Raw genomic sequence first — 5,933 nt, 5'->3', positions numbered from 1 at the left:
AGAAAAGGTGCTTACTTTTAGATTGACCTTTCTCTTGAAGGACAGAATGATGATCTCCAAGTATTTTTCCTGTCAGAGCAGACATTGAAGCTCCTCTTCTTTACATATTTAGACTTTCTTTTCTCCTGAGGCATTTCTATTAACATACAAATATACTCTCAGTGCTGCCATTTAATAATCGGTCTCCTCACCTATGTGATCTCCCCTTTTGTGTTAGTTTCCTTGGGTTAATTTAAAAAACTACAGGACTGAGTGGCTTAAAACAATAGAAATTTATTTCTCACAGGTTTGGAGATGAGACCAAAATCCTAGTGTGGGCAAGGGCCATGATGCCCCTGAAAGTGCTATGGAAGGATCTGTTCCATCACCCTCTCCTAGGTGGTGGGTTTTATAACAGCACAACCCTCCTGGAAAGGATTCAACCTTCCTGGAAAGGTAAAACACAAACTTACCAGATGCCAAAGCAATTCCACTCCTAGGTATCTGCTCAAGAAAAATAAAAACATATGTCCACACAAGGATGCATAAATGAATAATTATAGTAGCATTATTCATAATAATAAAAAAGTGGAGGAGAAAAGAAGAGGGAGCTTCAAGCAAAAGCAATGCAGACGCCATTATCCTTTGTTTCTCTGCTGACCGACATCGACGTCTTGCCTACTTCCTGCTTATTTGCAGCCTATAAATTGGTGAGTCCCTTGAATACAAGAAAATGGAAATTGAACAGCCAGAGGAAACCTTTCCCAACATCGAAACCAATGGCAAATTTGTTAAATGCCCTGCTGAAGATATGAAAGAGGAACAAGCTTTTAAAAGGTCTAAAAACACTGATGAGATGGTTGAATTATGCATTCTGCTTCAGAGCAAGAATGCTGGGGCAGTGATTGGAAAAGCAGGCAAGAATATTAAGGCTCTCCATACAGACTACAATGCCAGTGTTTCAGTCGCAGGCAGCAGTGGCCTAGAGTGCATATTGAGTATCAATGCTGATACTGAAAAGATAGGAGAAATTCTGAAGAAAATCATCCCTACCTTGGGAGAGGGCCTGCAGTTGCCATCACCCACTGCAACTAGCCAGCTCCCGCTCAAATCTGATGCTGTTGAATGCTTAAATTACCAACACTATAAAGGAAGCGACTTTGACTGCAAGTTGAGACTGCTGATTCATCAGAGTCTGACACGAGAAATTACTGGAGTCAAAGCTGCTAAAATCAAAGAACTTGGAGAGAACACTCAAACAGCAATCAAGCTTTTCCAGGAATATAGATTTATTGACAGAGTTGTTCTTACCAGAGGAAAACCTGATAGGGTTGTAGAGTGCATAAAAATCATCCTTGATATTATATCAGAGTTTCCAATCAAAGGACAGGCTCAGCCTTATGATCCCAATTTTTATGATGAAACCTGATTACGGCGGCTTTACAATGATGTATGACGACACCTGTGGCTGTTCTGTGGGCTTTCCTATGCGGGGAAGAGGTGATTTTGGAAGAATACCACCTGGTTGAGGTAGGTGCCCAGCGCCTCCCTCCAGAAGAGATTATGATGATATGAGCCCTCATTGAGGACCTCCTACACCATCCCCCAGATGAGGAGGCAGAGGTGGTAGTAGAGCTTCCTCTTCCACCACCACCACCACCTAGAGGAGGAGATCTGATGGCTTGTGACAGAAGAAGAGGCCTGGAGACTGATACAATGGCATGTTTGATTTCAGTGCTGATGAAACCTGGGACCCTGACATAGATACATGAAGCCCATCAGATGGCTTATGAACCACAGTGTGGTTCTGGATATGATTATTCCTATGCAAGGGGTTGTGGCTCATATCGTGATCTTTGTGGACTTATTATTACTACACAAGTAACTATTCCCAAATATTTGGCTGGATCTATTATTGGCAAAGGTGAATTAAACAAATCCGTCGTGAGTCAGGAGCTTTGATCAAAACTGATGAGCCTTTTGAAGGATCTGAAGATCAGACATTACCATTATAGGAACACAAGCCCAGATATAGAATGCACAATATTTGCTGCAGAACAGTCAGTGTGAAGCAGTATGCACATAGTGGAGGATTCTAATGAAATTTTTTTTTTTTTTCCTTTTTTATAGTGTTAAGCAGTCTTCTGGAAAGTTTTCTAAGACTAGTAAAGAGCTGAAGGAGCCCTGCTTTTTTTTTTTTTTTTTTTTTAATCTGCTTCTGTTTAAAAAGTTAACATTCCTCTGCTTCATGGGTGTTCTGGATTTGAGGTGTAGTGAAATCTTTGCTGTTCACCAGATGTAATGCTTTAGTTCCTTACAAACAAAGTTGAGGGTGGGGAAGGGTGTGCAAAAACTAACACTGAAATTTTGAAACAGCAGCAGAGTGAGTGAATTTTAATTTTTGTTCATTGTTGGTGGTTTCAAGAAGTACCCCCATGTAATTATTGTGAATACTTTGCTTTGTGGGTGGTGGGACAGGAAGGAAAAGTAACAATAGTCCCTATGCTGGCATCTATTCAGACCAGTGTGCAGAATGTAATGCTCTTTTGTAAGATACATTCTATGAGTTTAAAAATAAATTTAGTGAACCTATTTTTGGTGGTCATTTTTATAAGATGGTCATTTTTCTTTTTTTTTTTTTTTTTTAAGATGGTCATTTTTCAAATGGCTGAATTCCCCCCCATTTACCCCCAAATGGAACACTAAGTTTAATTTTCAGTACTCTGTTGGACATAGATAAATGGCATCTCTTCTTGGAGTTAGGAAAAATATCTTAACATATTCAGTTCTGGTGATTCTTAATGATTTGAAAGTCCATTGCTTGGGAGGAAATTCCCACACAAATTCATATTTATAATAAGCTGAGGATTTTTCTTAAAAAAAAAAAAAAAAGCTTGACTCTACTTTGCAACAATTTTCTGTTTGCGATTGTGAAGAACCAAGGTGGGGAGCAACACAACCAGTGGATTAGTGGTATAAGCATATCGTAGTAATAGCTTATAGTAGTAGTAGTAGTGGTAGCGTTAATCACTTAGTCGTATCTGACTCTTTGTGTCCCCGTGGACTGTAGCGCCTTAGGCTCCTCTGTCCATGGAATTCTCCAGGCAAGAATACTGGAGTGGGTTACCATTTCCTTCTCCACTCTCATTAAGGCAGGAAGTCTGTAAGTGGTGATTCAAGGGTTACTGGACAGGTCTCTAGGAGAGAGGTCAAGGGCATATCTCAGAGGGCTCCAGACGGTTGTTGGAGTATGAGCATATACCAGAAGCTTAATGGCAAGTTCTATTAATCAGAATAATACTTGGTTATGGAAGTGACTGATTCTAAATAAAAATTCTGATTATTTTTATTAGATAATTTCTCACCTATAGACTTACTGTCAGCTTGGTATATTTATTAATTTAGCTTTGTTATATATATATATATTCTTCCTTTTCCATTATATGCAAATTGAAAGAAAAAAAAATGTACCATTTCTCTGTTGTATGTTGGACTGTGTAGGAAATGTTTGTGAACAATTCAAAAAAGATGAAAAAATTCCCGTGGATGTTTCATATAGTATCTCTTGGCATTTGTATTAATAGTCAAAAGTTCATTTCCAAACAAAATTCCCATAATGCTATAAAAAAAGGAAAAAATGAAATTGTTCATCGATATTGAATGGATAAACAAAATGTAGTATACCTATTATCAAATAGGTGTCCTGCTGCTCACCACTTACAAAATCAATTACATACTCACAAATGTTGGTAGCAAAGAAATGTACCTTTAATCAAAATACCAGCAATCTGGCATTCTTACTAAAGGTACCTTCCCTTTGCTACCAACATTCTGCTTGGACAGTCACTGTTAAAGGAACAGAAGTAGTCTCAGTCAATTACTGAGCTGGGGGTCAGAGCCCTTGCCATTCCCTCACTGGTGCAGCCTGGGGGACCTCTTCCAGTCTTCCTCTAGGTGTTATCTGGTTCACACAGTTTGTTTGGGAGACGACTTAAGGGGAAGATAGGGAAGAAATCTGGTCATCTGTTCATTACTTAGTCTTAATTTCTACTTCTTTGACCTATGGAAAGACCTGATATGTTAGGCAAGGTATTGTTTGACTAAAAGATTTGAAAAATGGTCAAGAACCCATCTGCCAATGAAAGAGACATAAGTGATGTGGGTTTGGTCCCTGGGTCAGGACAATTCCCCTGGAGGAGAGCATGGCAACCCACTCCAATATTCTTGCCTTGAGAATCTCACAGACAGAGGAGACTGAAGGCTTACAGCCTATAGGGTCACACATGACTGAAGCAACTGAGTACACATGCATACATGATTCAGCAATCCCACTCCTGAGCATATTCAGAGAAAATCATAATTCAAAAAGATGCATGTATTCCAGTGTTCATTGCAGCACTATCTACAACAACCAGACATGGAAGCAACCTAAATGCCCATCAATGGAGGGAATAATAAAGAAGATGTGATACATATATAAAATGAAATATTACTCATCCATAAATGAACAATAATGCCATTTGAAGTGACATGGGTGGACCTAGAGATTGTGAGACCAAATAAGTCAGACAGAGAAAGACAAATATATGATATTGTTTATATGTAGAATCTTTAAAAAATGGTACAAATGCACCTAGTTACAAAACAGAAATTGAGTCACAGATATAGAAAACACACTTACAGTTACCAGGGGACAAGGGAGGAGGGATAAATTGAAAGATTGAGATTGACATATACATACTACTATGTATAAAATAAATAAATAATAAAAACCTACTGTAGCACAGGGAACTCTCTTCAATACTCTGTAAGGACTTATATGGGAAAAGAATCTAAAAAAGATGTATGTATATGTATAACTGATTCACTTTGCTGTTCAGCAGAAAGTAACACAATATTGTAAATTAACTATACGCCAATAAAAATTAATTTTAAAAAAAGTGTGCTTGTACTGGAAATGAGTAGAGCTTTAGGGTGCTTCAGTTGGAAATCAGTTGCAATATAGCTTTGCTGGAATGACAAGAAAAGGGTTTTTCTGCAAAAAAACTGTTTATATATCCACACTATGGTATACTCTTCTGCATTAAAAAAGAATAGTTCTGCATGGTGTAATATTGATAACCCTTAAAAACATCTGAAGTAAAAGAAATCAGATAGTAAAAACTGTATTTTGTACAATTCCTTTATATAAAATTTCTAGAGAAAGAAAACTTTTAGACATAACGTAATTATGTTTGCCTTGGGCAGGGGTGAGAAAATGGAATGGCTGCATGTAAACATAACTTTTATTTTTTTGCCTTGGGCAGGGGTGAGAAAATGGAATGGCTGCATGTAAACATAACTTTTATTTTTTGAGGTCACAAATATGTTCTAAAATTTTATTTTTGTGGTTTGCACAAAACTATACATTTATTAAAATATTTTGAGTTGCACACCTGAAAAATTGAATTTTATTAAAAATTTTGTATCAATAAAGTCACTTTAAAAAATAGCAGCTTGCTTCCCTACCATTAGCCTAATGGACATATTACTCCTCTTACCTTGACTTTATTTTTACAGTATTTATTGTATTTTGAAATATTACTTAATTTGTTTTTTATTAGATTATTTGTTTCGTTAGAATATAAAGAGCAAAGGTGTTTACAAGTTTTGATCTGTATGCTAAGCTGAGAATAGTGTTAGCACATCAGTCATCTTTTTTAAGACTAGTTTATTTATTTTTGGTTGTGCTGGGTCTTCGTTGCTGCACAGGCTTTTCTCTAGCTGTGGTGCATGGAGGCTGCTCTCAAGTTACAGTGTTCATGCTTCTCATTGTCGCGGCTTCTCTTGTTGTGGAGCACAGGCTCTCGGTGCTTGGATTCAGTAATTTCAGCATATGGACTCAAAAGCTGTGGCTCCTGGACTCCAGAGCACAGGCTCAATAGTGGAGGCACACGAGCTTAGTTGCTCCGCGG

General features: G+C 37.7%; 1 pseudogene; it reads left to right on the top strand.

The window, feature by feature from the left end:
- The first annotated feature begins 712 nt into the window (after nt 1-712).
- On the top strand, nt 713-2,078 carry LOC138082399 (heterogeneous nuclear ribonucleoprotein K pseudogene; annotated as a pseudogene).
- Nucleotides 2,079-5,933: the final 3,855 nt, after the last annotated feature.

The sequence above is a fragment of the Capricornis sumatraensis genome, chromosome 7 (genome assembly GCF_032405125.1).
Source record: "Capricornis sumatraensis isolate serow.1 chromosome 7, serow.2, whole genome shotgun sequence".
In the NCBI taxonomy this organism is placed as follows: Eukaryota; Metazoa; Chordata; class Mammalia; order Artiodactyla; family Bovidae; genus Capricornis; species Capricornis sumatraensis.
The sequence above is the reverse complement of the archived record's forward strand: the minus strand, read 5'-3'. Positions and strand labels throughout refer to the sequence as shown.